Here is a 15,373-nt window from a genome sequence, read left to right as displayed (position 1 = left end):
TTTTTTCCTTATTGATACTGGTTAATTAGTCCATGTTGTCTTTTGTTAGTTTGAATTTTTTTTTCTTCGCTGTTTATCGTTTTTGTTTTTGTTTATTTATAATACTCTGTACTTTGTGTTTTTTATACCTTTACGGGTAATAAAGTTCATTCATTCATTCATTCATATCTGATTGATCTTAATAAATAATATCTAATTGATATTATATGTGTCTAAACTCTTGAAACCAGTAACGATATTATTTAATACAATAAGAAAACACCTTAAAATTTATAACTGAACTGATTTTGATATCCAATAAAGTATACCGATTAAAAATTGTATTGTCAATAACAAAATACTGTACTTTATACATATAGGAATATACTGATACAAAATAAATCTTCCGCAACTGTCATGTGTTAACCAGAGCCTGGTTGTATGGTTTCAACTGCAACACCTTTCTATCTGTTGACATTGTGTGTGATTTTTTCTCCTTGATCCAGTAACCTTAAATAGTAAAAGTCAGTATAATTATAGATGTATTAAAGAGATTTGATACAACGTTAAAAAAATGAAAAATAGTATAATATATTAAACTAGTGTTTAGGGGGTAATATTAAATTGAAGAGGGTTTGGACCAGTTTGCTCTCTTAGTCCAGTAGCCTTAAGGAAGAAAGATGGGCAATATGTACAAATAGTCATTACGAAGAAATATTATATTATAGAAAGATTTGGACCAACGCTTTCCGTTTTGAATCCAGTAAACTTAAAAATGTCTATACAAGTAGTTTATGCAAGTCAAATAACAGTCTATGCAAGTAGTCTTTACGGAGGAATATTAAATTTCATTTGAATTTGGACCACTGCTTTCTGTGTTTAATCAAGTAACTTTGAAAATGAGAAATAGTGTAATATATTCACATGACGTTTGCAGAGGAATATTAGACAGATTTGGAATAGTTCAGCTTCATGTTCAATTTCAAATTATTCATGTTGAAGTTACTTAACTTGGGGAAAATAAACTTTTAGGTAATGACAAGATTTAATAAATTTGCTCTAGATTGGTTTCGTTAGCTACCAGGGTAGTCTAGAGGGACCAATAATGCAATGGAGGCGTTGGTTTAATTTATGTGCATTTTACCAGAGCTGTCTATGTTTCTTATTTTATTCAGTTTTTTACATTTTGATGAATGTCCACACATCCTCTCCCTCCCTCCAAGTGAAATGTATTTTGAGATTAGCTGCCTAGAAGCTAAACTAACTACAAATCTTTTCTTTAGGTTACATAACGTTTTCTTTAATCTAGAATATTCTTAGAGGATTTGAACTCATCTTATGGAAGGAGAAGGGGGATATTCCTTACTAATCTAATACCTTTGTTTATTTTCTTTAATCGCTTTTACTATCTTAATATATTTTCCTATTGCAATTCTGATTTACAATTGCGTGCTGTCAATTACTTCCGCTGATGATTCAGAATGTACACGCTAAATACTCAAATTATTTCTTCACGTTCAGAACTAGACTTTTTTTTCCTTTTTTTGCCAGTATTGGTACAAGCTTAGCTCATTTGCAATTAGATTGAAAGGGTCGCAAAACCCAACAAAATGCTTGAGGATATGTGGCTTGTTTCCACGAACCTACAAAAAAAATTGCAGTTAGCAATTCTTGCAGGTAGTATAATCTCCATAATCTCCAACAAAACAAAACTTTGTTGGAGAAGATTTTTGCTTTTTTTACGCAAAATTCTAGAATTGTATGCATGAAAATGCTCGTATCCTTATAATATGTTTAAGTGGGACCCTATCCAAATGTACTATTGGAGTTGCTAACCCCGTGTATCCCTTAAACGAATACAAGTGCACCGTGCCTGACCATTACTACGACGCACAGAACTTTATCTCAGCTACCGGTGAAAAGAACATTTCCAGAAAACACTGGATGCCAAGTTTTTTTCTCAGTGACACAATACAAAGAATACTACGACATGCACAGCGTTATCCTAACTTCCGGTGATAAGAACATTCCTGAATATATCACTTTGAACGCCAAGATACTTGATATAAAAGAATGGGAATTGGCCCAAGTTATCATCAATAGTTAAATTGAACTTGATCAAGCAACTTGTCTAAAAGGAATTTTGACGAGGACTGTAATATACAAGAGGTTCGTAATCTATATATTCTTTGTTGTATACTTAGCGGACGGGACTGTTTCTCATCCAGTTTTGGTTTATCAAAAGACATTTACAGTCCCCTTTAGCTACCGAATTGTATGTATATCGTCTTCAGTTTTAAAATCATCCCTCCCAACTAGCCATTTTTGAGCTATTGAGTTCAATCCATGAAACATTGTGAACGTGGACATTACGGGGACGGTAAAGAATAGTATCAAAAAACTTAAAAAGAGCATTTACAGAACTTTATGTGTTTGTATATCATAAATAATCATTAGTTTTAAAAAATGTCCCTTCCTACTAGCCATTCTTGGACTATTGAATTCAATCCGTGGAATATTTTTCAACCTGGACCTTCAGGGGACGATGAAGAACAATATCAAAATTAAAAAAGAGCACTTACCAATTTTCATGCGTTTGTAACCCATATATAATCATTAGTGATATGAAACACCCCTCCCTAATAGCCATTCTTGAACTATTGAATTCAATCCATGCAATATTTATGAACCTGGACCTTCAGGGGAGGGTAAAGAATAATATCAAAAACTAAATATGGATACATTCCCCTTGCATCCCTGGCTATGGAGCCTTTCGGGGGGGAATAAGTGTATTGTATTTCAATTTTGTATTCTATTTTGTATTGTGTTGTGTTGAATAATAATGTATTGCATTGTATTGAACAATAAAAAAGATCATTTACCGAATTTAATGGTTCGTATATCATATAAAATCATTAGGTTTTAAAAACACTCCTGCCTACTAGCCATTCCTGAACAATTGAACTCAATCCATGGAATATTTTGAACCTGGACCTTCAGGGGACGATAAAAAGCAATATCAAAACTGAAAAGCACATAAGTACTGTCTTCGGGTGTTTTATGAGCTTATCCCTTGAGGCGAATCTTATTTATTTTTGATTTTCAATTTTTTGAAACGCAGAATTTTTTTGGGGGGAGGGGTGGACATATAATTTTTTGACAAATATTTTTTTTCTTTTGAACATGGTATTTTTTCTTTCAAATTTTTTATTAGAGTCTTAAAATGACATTGCATATACTTATAACAAAAAAAAATCGGTTGACATATTTTGGTACATGAAATGATAGTAAAATCGTGTATGATTTTATCAAAATCTTGTTAAGCATTTCAACAGTACATTGAACCTCAGGAGTGTTCTCAGAAATCATCCTCTAGTGAAATCTTTTGAATTCTACATACGCATTTGAAGGTTATTGTTACGTAATCTTTGGGGAATATATTTTTCTACTTTTTCTATGCGGCTGCCCCCGTGTTACTCTGTTGAAACCAAATAACACATAGATGCACAGACGCACAGACAGAAAAAGAAGACACAAAGGCAAACAGACAGACACATATATACACAGACACATAGGCATACAGTAAATTTTACAGTTATACTAAGGAAAATCTTGAACAAGTATACCTTATGACTGTAGATATACATATAGTACAAGATGTTTTAAATGCAACTGTGAAATATATTAAAGACAATGATTTGGTTTAACAGATGAAAATAGTGAGATAACCATGTTATTATTATTGTATTTTTGAAAACAAAATGCTTTGAAATAAAAAAAGTTGGTAATGTGATTGAACATTTTCGGACTTTTTGGAGTGGACAGACAGAGAAAAAGACACAGACAGGCACACAAACACACGCATACACACACACACACAAACACACATTCACACTCACACACACACACACGCATATACACACACACACATACACAAACACACATACACACAGACACGAGCAAAGACGCACATACACAATAGTCACTGACTGAGAAAAAATAATAATAAAACCACTTTTCACGTATAATAATCTCAATTTGTTTGTAAATTTTGAGTGTTTTAGTTCCTGCTCATAAAATAAAATTAATTAAACATTTTCAGATACAACAAACTCTACTTGGTATCTGCTTAACAAATTCTACATAGCTACTTGGTAATTACCGAGTCTTTTAGTTGCTGACTGTATATCAAAAAATTAATAAAGTAAGTTAATTGGTGAATTCCGAGTGTTTTAGTTGCCGACTGAGCATCAAAAAACTTTTTAAGAGTATTTTCAACTACAACAGACTATGTTAGTTGGTAAATTTAGATTATTTTAGGTGTCGAACAAGCATCAAAAATTCAATAAAAGCACCTTTGATCACAACAACACAGGTAGTGGGTAAAATTACAACTGTTTTAGTTGCTGACTAAGCATAAAAATTTTATTAAAAGTACTTTTGAGGCCAATAAACTTATTTTTTTCTTATAAACTAGAATTTGAGAAATATGAAGATAATATGAATATTAAAATGTCTTTTAATTCCAGGCCATTGATTCGAAATGAGAAAGGAATGGCGAAACCATTCCGAGAGAAATGGGCAGAAGTCTCCTGAACATGTAGATTTGGTAGTAATGGATGCTCTTTTGATAATGATAGAGAGCATCCTAAGCCTCAAAATAGAGATTTGGATGACATTTTTTAACAAATGAACATACCGAGGCCTCAGGATTTGACTCGAGATGAGCATATTGAAGCATGTCATTGAGAATCAGACGATATTATAGAACAAACTGATTTGGACACAATATTTCTGAACAATCCCACTCCAGATAAAAAGGATACTCATATCTCTACGCATTTATGAGCGAGTTTCCCTGCAAGAGGGAAATGTAATAGAGACTTCTAAAAAACAAGATTTTATAAAGAAAATGCATATATTGACTGATTTTTTATAGTAAGCTAATTAAGTTTGCCTTACTAAAATCAGCCGGAAATTGTCAACACGAACATTCGCATAATAAACGGAATAAAATGTAGGGGGGATTTAGCCCCCTACGTTATATCATCAAAACTGCCTAGCAACCGTTTCGGGGTAATGTCAAAATTTCCGGAAAACACTAATCTCAATACATAACAACAATATGACCAGATGATGATTTTCACTCTCTGTGAAAGGTATATAAAAGTCAGATAATCCAGGTGACTACCGATTGCATATAAAAAAATAACAAAACCACTTTTGGGTACAACAAACTCAACTAGTTGGTAAATTCTGAGTGTTCGAGTTGCTGAATGAGCATGAGAAATTTAATAAAAGCACTTTTAAGTGCAACAAACTCTGATGGTTGATAAAATTTTAAGGGTTTTAGTTGTTGACTGAGTATGCATAATTAACAAAAGCACTTTTGAGTACAACAAACTGAAGTTTTACGCATAGGTGATACCAAGGGGAATACCTGATCGTGATATGTACATACAATACAGTAAAAAATATGGTAGGTCATAAGAACCCCAGTTTATGGTTGTGTAATAGTGAACTTTAAGCACTAAAAATCTTTCAGCTTCACCAGCCTTTGTTTTTAAGACTTGCTACCAGAAGCAATCGCACTGCTAGGTTCAATCTAAGCTATAATGGATGCAAATATTCAAATAGAAATATCTTCTTACTCCAATATTATCATCTGTAAAGGCCGTTATCATGATTTCACCAGTTTTTATGAGTCTCCTACAACCAATTTAGGATACGTAGACATTAGAATTTAGATGAGGTGAATCTGGAAGAGATAGCGAGAAAAAAATTGAATGAAATGAATTCAATTAGAATGGAGAGAAACTCAGTTTTAGATTGGTCAAGTAAGAACCTAACGGTAGAAGGGGCGCCCTTACCACCCCATAAAAGCTCAAAATCACAATGATGGTCTTGAAAAAGGAGATACATTATACGGAAGAGCGAAATAAAAGATAAAAAAGCTGGGTCTCCCTACAGTAATTCTTTACACTCCTTGAGAAAATACAAGGAAGATTCGTATAAAAGAAATAAGGCACACAAGAATTCACAGTAAATATCTTTACAGTGTTTATTTGGTCTTATATTTTCATTAGAGTTTGGTTAAGTAGTAAAAAGAGTGAAACAGACTTTTTTAATGGTTCGAGATGTATGAATAGGATTTTTTTATTAAAAATTTAATAATAGCACATATGGGTACAGCAAACCCAGCTAGTTGGTGTAGTCCGAGTGTTAGTAAATGGACGAGAATTGAAAAATTTAATAAAGGCACTTTTGAATACAAGTTACTCAGTTAGTTTGCAAATTACGTGTGTTATAGTTGCTGAATACAAAAAATTAATAAAAGCACTTTTGAGTACAACAAAATGAACTAGTTGTTTAATTCTGAGTGTTTCAGTTGCCGACAGCATATCAGAAAATTTAATAAAAGCCCTTTTGAGCAAAATAAGCTCAGCTAGTTGGTGAATTGCGAGTGTTTTAGTTAATGACTGAGAATTTCTATTTCTTTTGCTTACCTGGTAGTTTAGTAATATCAATGGTACTTGTTTCCAACTCCAGCTTCCTTGACTCTCTTTCTGTGTGAGAATATGAGTGTTGACTTCTAAGAGCCAAAAGGGCTGAATGATGAATAGGACTATCTACCTCTTCAATATCCATTCTTCTAGAAACTGGTCTTGCGAGAGAAGTGAATGCCAAAAGTAGCGTCAGTAATATCGAAATCTTTAATTTTTTCACCTACGGCAGATACCAAAATTTTAAACTCTCTATTTAAAATTCCAACTTAAATTGGGAAAAGACAGATGAAACAAAAAATAGATCGGAAATTTACTCAGATCTAATAATTTTGCATCAGAAGGGAACTTTTGCTTAATACTGAAGACGACAATCAGTTAATGCAAGTTCGAGTGTGTCGAAAGTTGGTTAGATATAACCGGTTTTTCGTTTTGTTTCTCTCTCTCTCTCTCTCTCTCTCTCTCTCTCTCTCTCTCTCTCTCTCTCTCTCTCTCTCTCTCTCTCTCTCTCTCTCTCTCTCTCTCTCTCTCTCTCTCTCTCTCTCTCTCTCTCTCTCTCTCTCTCTTCTCTCCTCATCTCTCTCCTCTCTCTCTCTCTCTCTCTCTCTTTAAAAAATAATGTTTTGCAAGTCAATCATGCAAGCACCGAAAGTGCCTGCATGACTCTGGTCCAAACATAGTACTCCTTACCCACCCATTCAACTGAAAAACTATTTCTGAAAAACGGGAATGCGGCAATCAGTGTCATGGGTGCTGCGGGATCGCTCGGATTTAAAAATGGCATAGAAATGGGGTTGGTTGCCTTCTAGTCACATTTGGCCCTTAAAAGGGCGCTATATTTCTAGTGACTATTCCAAATGAGCCCTCTCTATTGTTGTATAGGCCAGCCCTTCATACAAAGTGGCTACGTGGATAAGAAAATAGTGCATAAGAGACTGCATAACTTTTAAATTATCAAAGCTAATGCAATGATTCCGGCCATTCTCGGTAAAAACTTTAAGTAAAGAGTGACCCATGCCAACAGTAAACAAATTCTAAATATATATTATCTTTATAAGTGAACAATAATTGTATATGAATATATTTATTTATTTTTCCATATTTTTTTCGGGAAAATTGGTATCTGGGGATATTCTCGCCTAAGAAAAACGATCTAGATAGGTCAGAAGTCTGAGAAAAATTGCTAAGAGCCTTAGTTTTGGGCGTTGCAAATGACATCTTATACCACTGGCAAATCCAGGGAGCCAGGAGCCCTGGCCCCCTGGCCTCCACCCGCAAATTTTATCTGGTGGGCTCTTTTCTGTTTTTTCACTCTTATTTTTAGAATAAATTTGTCAATTATTGGCACCTTTGTCACATTGAACCTCCCCCCAATATTTTGCTCATTGTTGCCCTTGTCACATTAGACCCCCCGCCAAAGATTTGCTCTAGATCCGCCCCTCTCATGTACTATCATGAAAAGAGAAATCACCAATGCAACAGCACAAAAAAAGGAGAGACAGAAGGAGAAAAGGAAGACTGTTTTCCTAAATTAGTGATTAATATAGACCAGCACTTGAATGAGGCCTTAACCCTACTCATCCATACAATCACATAGGTCAAACAGCATAGCCATAGACAATCAACCATAAAGAATAATCCATGGACAGGCATTCATGTCGTCAATAAGTATAAGTCGTCATTTACCAAACAATAGAAAAAATAATATAGACAAATAATTCAGAGGCAGCAACCCAACACAAGGGCTCATCAGAAGAATACACTGGCCTATATAGGGTTTTGCCACTTTAAATTCTCTACCCAGCACAGTGTTGTGGTTACCACAGAATATCCATGGTATCCCCGTGTCAGGTATCACCCCCAAAATACATGCCTATGAAAGAAAAAAAAAACAGCAAATGTAAAACAACCAAGTAAAACCAAAACAAGCTTATCCTGTTAATATATCCCTCTTTTTAGCAACAATAGGTAAACTAAATATTATAAATTTTACCAAATCACAAATATTAACACATTGCGAAAAACCTGAATGTACATCATATAAGCATTTCTTACGACATCATATAAGCAATTTCATGCATAGCATCAATAAGATTAATGATTTTCCAACGCATGGCTTATTTGTGTAATATAATGTGGCGGATCTAGGGGGCCCAGTCCCCCACCCAATATTTTTCTGGTGCCCTCTTTCCCTGTTTTATTATTTTTCACTCTTTTTTTAGAATAAATTTGTCAATTTAGTTAATTGTTGGCACCTTTGTCACATTGGCTCCCCCCCCTCCCAGATTTTTCTCATGGGCCCTCTTGTCACCTCTGGCCCTCCCCCAAGATTTTTCTCTAGATCTGCCCCTGTCATTTACTATGTTAGTACATTATGTAGTACTAGCTGTTGCCCCAACACCTAATTGGTGGGAGCGTTTTGCGCCCCCCAAGGCCCCCGCGCGCGTAAGTCGTTACGCGCCATATTAGTTACGCGCCATTGTAGTTGGGTCCCTGTTTCCCACCTGTGAATATATATATATATATATATATATATATATATATATATATATATATATATTTATATAGATATATATATATATATATATATATATATATATATATATATATATATATAATATATATATATATATATATATATATATATATATATATATATATATATATATATATATATATATATATATATATATATTTATATATATATATATATATATATATATATATATATATATATATATATATATATATATATATATATATATGTATATATAATATATATGTATATAATATATATATATATATATATATATATATATATATATATATATATATATATATATATAATATATATATATATATATATATATATATATAATATATATATATATATAATATATAAATATATATATATATTATATATATATATATATATATATATATTGAACTATGTAAAACTTGCGGATATACAACATTCTTTGTTGTCACATTGTCTGTCCATATAAATAGATTGCCAGGTTTACCCACTCTTGAACATGCACCATAATAATTGTCCAAGGGAAAACAATCCGTATTCAGATCTATCTCACATTTTCCTAACGATTGCCCTTGAGCTTTGTTGATGGTGATTGCTAAGCGAACATTCCCTGTGTCCCCTTCGTCATTTATATACCCCCCTTTGACCCCCACGTCCCCGTTGTAGTTGTGTCCCTGTGTCCTGGTCGTCATTTATATTCCCTGTGTCCCGGTCATCATTTGTGTCCCGGTATCCCAGTCTGTAATTTCTCTTTGAGTGTCCCGGTCATCATTTATATTCCCTCTGTCCCGGTCGTCATTTGTGTCCCGGTCTGTAATTTCTCTTTGAGTGTTTTTTCTTTTTAGTTTTTTACCTTTTTTTCTTTTTTCAGATTTCTTTTTCTTCTTTATTTTTCAGCGTCACTATGAAATACATATCGCCGAACCTTTGTTTTTTAACTAAAATCTGGTAGGCATTGATGACCTTATCCAAGTCAAATTCCCAAACCCAATCATCATCACTATCATTTTCAGTTTTGATATGTTTTGACTCTCGCTGTCCAGGTGGATTTTCATCTAACTGCGCGGTTTTGCGTTCTTTAGCCGCAAGCCTGTTTTCATGCTGTTCTTGTGATTTCTCGGCACGCTTTCTTTTCTTACTTTCTCTATCAGCCGCAAACCTGTTTTCATGCTCTTCTTGTGATTCCTCGGTACGCTTTCTTTTCTTACTTTCTCTATCAGCCACAAGTCTTTTGGCATAGACCCTTTGAGCAGATTCCTCAGCTGTTGCCATTGTAGGTTCTTCAGTCATTTTACAATTAAAAATTTCTCTTTCAACGATTTTCTTACAATTAAAATTTTTCTTTGAACGATTTTCTTAAATACTTATAATGACGTCATATGCTAAGCATCGTCATAACAAACATGACGACATCTAACTTCATGAGGACATACAGCTCAATCCTTATAATGACGTCAGTCGACAGACAGACAGACACACAAACAAACAACTCATTTATATATATATATATATATATATATATATATATATATATATATATATATATATATATATATATAGATTTCTTATGACATGATTTAATACATCAAATAGGCCATTTCTTATATGATATCATACACAGCATAAATAAGATTATTGAGTTTCCAACGCATCGGTAATTTATATAATACTAGCTGCTGGGGCACCCCGATACCTAGTTGGAGGGGGTGCTTCGTGCCCCTTAGCCCCCCCCCCCCCTCCCCACACGCGTAAGTTGTTACGCACCATATTAGTTACGCGCCACTGTAGTTGTGTCCCTGTGTCCCACATGTGAATATAGATACATATATATGTTTTTAACTACATAAAACTTGCGAATATACAACATTCTTCGCTGTCCCAGTGTCTGTGCATATAAATAGATTGTCAGGTTCACCGATTCTTGAACATGCAACATATAATTGTCCATGGGAAAAAAATCCGTATTCAGATCTATACCGAATTTTTATAATGATTGCCCTTGATCTTTGTTGATGGTGATTACTAATAGAATATTCCCTCTGTCCCCATCGTCATTTATGTATCCCCCTGTGCCCCCCCTCGGCGTCCCCATTGTAGTTGTGTCCCTCTGTCCTGGTTGTCATTTATATTCCCTGTGTCCCGGTCGTTATTTGTGTCCCGATGTCCCGGTCTGTAATTTCTCTTTGAGTATCCCGGTCGTCATTTATATTCCCTGTGTCCCGTTCGTCATTTTCTCTTTGAGACGCAAACCTGTTTTCACGTTGTTCTTTTGATTCCTCGGCACGCTTTCTTTTCTTACTTTCTCTATTAGCCGCCTCAGCCTCTATTAGCTTCCTCAGCTGTTTCTTCTGCCATTGTAGGATTTATACTAAAATTTCTCTTTTAATCGCCCCCTTATATACTTATAATGACGTCATATGCGGACAAACACACAAACATACAACTTATTTTTATATATATAGATGTCTGCTGGAAGACCCAAAAAACGAAAATTTGCAGTTGCAGTTACTATAAATGACGATTCTTTGGAACCAACACCTGAACCATCAAACGTAATTCATGGCATAAATAAGACAGTTGAGTTTCCAACGCAATCAGTTATTTATACAATATAATGTCAGTAGAAAGGTCCAAAACCCGACAATTTGCAGTTACTACAAATGATGATTCTTTGGAACCAACACATTATCAAACGTGATAAGATTGAAAGAACTACTCGAACAAATTAAATTCACAATTGGTGAAAATCGACAACCTGGACCATCAATTGCGACAAAACCAATACGGGCAGTTAAAGCAAAAGCCATTGCTAAATTGTCTGAAGTAGTCTGAAGTAATCAACATCCAAAAACTTGTCAAAAATGAAAACAAAGAGCAAAAATATGGACGGTTAGAAGATATACGAAAACGACAATTAGAACAGTTCAAAAATGAAAATGAAGAGCAGTAGCACACACGGTTAGAAGACATGCGACACCGAGCACATGAGCCAGTCAAAAATGAAAATGAAGAGCAAAGACACACACGGTTAGAAGACATGCGACATCGAGCATGTGAGCGAGTCAAAAATGAAAATGAAGAGTAATACACATGCGGTTAGAAGAACAGCGGTGGCGTGTCAAAAATGAAAATGAAGAGCAAAGACACACGCGGTTATAAGACGTGCGACACCGAACATGTGAGCGAGTCAGTGAAAATCAACCTGGACAAGGAGAATCAAAACTTGTCAAAATTGAAAATGATAGCGATGATGATTGGGTTTTGGATTTTGACATGGATAAGATCATTGGTGCTTACCATACTTTTGTTTAAAAAAAAACGGTTTGGCGATATATATTGCATGATGACGAAAGACAAGTCAAGTTAAAACGAACAAACAAATTAAAATTGATAGCGGTGATGATTGGGTTTTGGATTTTGACATGGATAAGGTCATCAATGCCTACCATACCTATACCATACCATAAAATCAAAACCTGGACCAGATAATTCGTTGGACTTTTTTGTCACGCCATCTTAACAGTTGAAAGAAACAAAGGTTCACCGATATGTCTTTCATAATTACAAACAACAAGCCAAGGCAAAAGTTAAAAGTCAAATAAAAAAATCTAATTTTACAAAGGCACTACTTTTAATTCAAGGCTCATTTGGACGTCATGACATCGAGAATAGGCTCAAATTTTCGGTGTCTAGACAACAAGTGACAATGAGAATCCATACATAGAAAGCCTGCCGTGTGTCCAGTGCCGTTGCGTACTCCAAGTATATGGCTGCCCGAACTCCAACTTTGGAAGAAGCTCTAGGAATTTCTAGAGCTCCTTTGAAAATGGCTACACTGTTTTGCGTTATGTTCTTTCACTTTTAGCATTATATTATTAAATTTAAGTCAAGATATTGTTCCTTTAATCAAGTCATAATGATGTGCAAAAGATTTCATTTATTTCAAAGTTTTCGTCAAAAAACATATTTTACTTTATTCCAATCCCTTTTGACTCTTAAAATAGCACTAGAACTTCAATTTCTAAATGAATAAGCCCTATCTCAAGCTTTCACGACCACTCTTTTCATCATTAAACTTATCATGGATCTTTTGAAAGCCTCCACCTCCATATCTATAAATTTAGAGGAATAGAAATTTAATAATTTTAGGGTGTGAGACAAAAGAAAATTAAATTTTGCAGTCTCGGAACCAATTCCAAAGAATGGCTTTAGACTGCGTCATACAGGTCCGTAGGTCAATAGCTAAATTGAATTTATTTTGAAAAGAAACAATAAATTTGAGCAAAAACACCTTTTTCTAATAAAAAAGAGTTTTTTTTTGTTTTGTTTTTTTAAGAAAAGCAAGAGATAGAGATGATATTTCTCCCATTGTCTGGGCCTAATTTCCTCTATTATTTAACTTTGACATAAAGCTATGGACAATTTAGTTTTTTCATTTTGAAAGCTTTAGCATTCTGTCATTTTAATAAGACTTTAGTATCTAATCGGTTTCTCGATCACTCAAGAAATACCCCCTTCGTGGAAATTGTTTCTCGAAAATCCAAACACTTGGAAAAAAGCCCCCGCGTAATTTCCCGGAACATCTGCATATAAAAAATCTGGCAAAGAGAATGTAAGACAATTAAAACGAATCTCATATAGTAATCCACCCATCATATCCACCCAGTGCAACATATTTCCCTCCCAAGGAAGATTCTCCATATAGAAATCTACCCAAAGCATCCCCCCCCCGAAAAAATTCTGTATACTTCCCAATGACAAATACTATAGAGGGTATGCTGAATATGATTGCGTGATTTTCATTGAGATTTCTTGAATCTTAGGAAGTGTTTCCCCCCTATTACAAAAATCAGGCAAATCTTCTTAGGCTCTTAAATTTTGATAGGTAAATCTAGACTTGATGATTCTTACATATTTGGAATCAGCATAATTCTAGCTTCTCCCGAAATATGTTAATTTCTGCATCGAGTCCAGTTTGGCATAGATGTTTTAATTTTTTTTTTTTCATAATACTTGCGACTGTGATTATACCGTGTATCCCACCTTGTATTAACCAATCATATTATTGAATTTTATTGAATTAAATTCAACAAATGAGTACATAAGGGTTCAATAAGGGGTAGTTTCATGGACGCCGACAGGAGGGGGTCAGGAAAACAAAAGACACTAACCATGAAAAGAAATTAGGAAAGAAAATATATTTACAAAATAGAAAAATAGCCAAATCGGATATATTTCCATTTAAATTCTAGTAAAAACAAAGCTTGATGTAGCAGTTATACCACTCCTTTCACTTTGAAAATATCTTGTCAGCGCTCATTGGTAGCTTATGTTCTTGCTTCTTTTGAAATTTCGTATGGAGGGATTATATTTGGGTGATATTATCCTCCTTGCATTTTAATAGCCTGGAAAGGGGACTTTAACCTCCAGAAGACGATTTTAAGATGACTTATGAGCTTTAAGCGAAAGTTCTTCGTAAAATAGCCACTCTCTATACGAATGGGCGTTTGTCAGATTTTTCTTATTTTTATGCCCGAAAAGGAGAGAAACATTCCTCTTATGGGTCTCTTATCTGCTAACCGCATTTTTGGGGCCTATTTACAATAGGTATGAGAGACCAGCCATAATTGAGAAAAACATGAATCTAGCTCAAAGGCTGACACAATTGTATTCCCTATGCACCAAGTTATATTATAAACCATATATACCATATTATTTAGTTACATATTGAATTTTCAAAAATTCCTTGCCAATTTCTACTGAAAATGATTATTCAGGAGAAGTGCTGATCTCGAAACCAAAGGTGTAAAATTGTTTCACTCCAATTGAAATCTACAAAAATACGTCCTAGTAATTTTTGCGTAACAAAAGAAATTAAACTTCATAGAAAGCAGTACGGTCCAATATATTCTTCTCCGAACGAACGTATCACAAGTCCATTAAAAGCAGTAATAGCTTACCATTTAGAATGGTACTCCTGATTCAACAGACCTAATACAATCCTAAAGGATTTAACAAGCACACGCTTCTATTTATCAGTGTCTTCTGACAAGGATTTAGGTTCGTCAAAGAAACTCTTTAAAGGTGTGAGGATTCCCCATTTCTTATGTACCGCCTAAGATCCTGGGGTCTTTAGGGCGGGTCTTTGACGCCGTTTATCAAGCTATCACTTGCCCCTACATTAATTTAGTTAGTTGATAGTGACAAATTGGAATTTTCAGAATTACATTCCCCACATTCCAAAGATTTCGTGGCCTTCTATGAGTAATCGTATCGTAAATACTGCGATACCACCTACGAAGATGATTTTAATGTAGCAGTAAAAATCTACATTCTGGTTTCCATGACGATAGTT

General features: G+C 34.3%; 1 long non-coding RNA gene across 1 annotated transcript; it reads right to left on the bottom strand.

Moving 5' to 3' along the window:
- Positions 1 to 303: 303 nt before the first annotated feature.
- LOC136032389 (uncharacterized) lies at positions 304 to 15,077 on the bottom strand. The gene is made up of 3 exons (XR_010618718.1): positions 14,979 to 15,077; positions 6,486 to 6,705; positions 304 to 489 (listed from the first exon to the last, which is right to left on the bottom strand). It is a non-coding gene; the product is annotated as an uncharacterized LOC136032389 (long non-coding RNA).
- Positions 15,078 to 15,373: the final 296 nt, after the last annotated feature.

The sequence above is a fragment of the Artemia franciscana genome, chromosome 10, assembly GCF_032884065.1.
Source record: "Artemia franciscana chromosome 10, ASM3288406v1, whole genome shotgun sequence".
In the NCBI taxonomy this organism is placed as follows: Eukaryota; Metazoa; Arthropoda; class Branchiopoda; order Anostraca; family Artemiidae; genus Artemia; species Artemia franciscana.
This window is presented reverse-complemented; position numbering and strand designations above follow the sequence as displayed.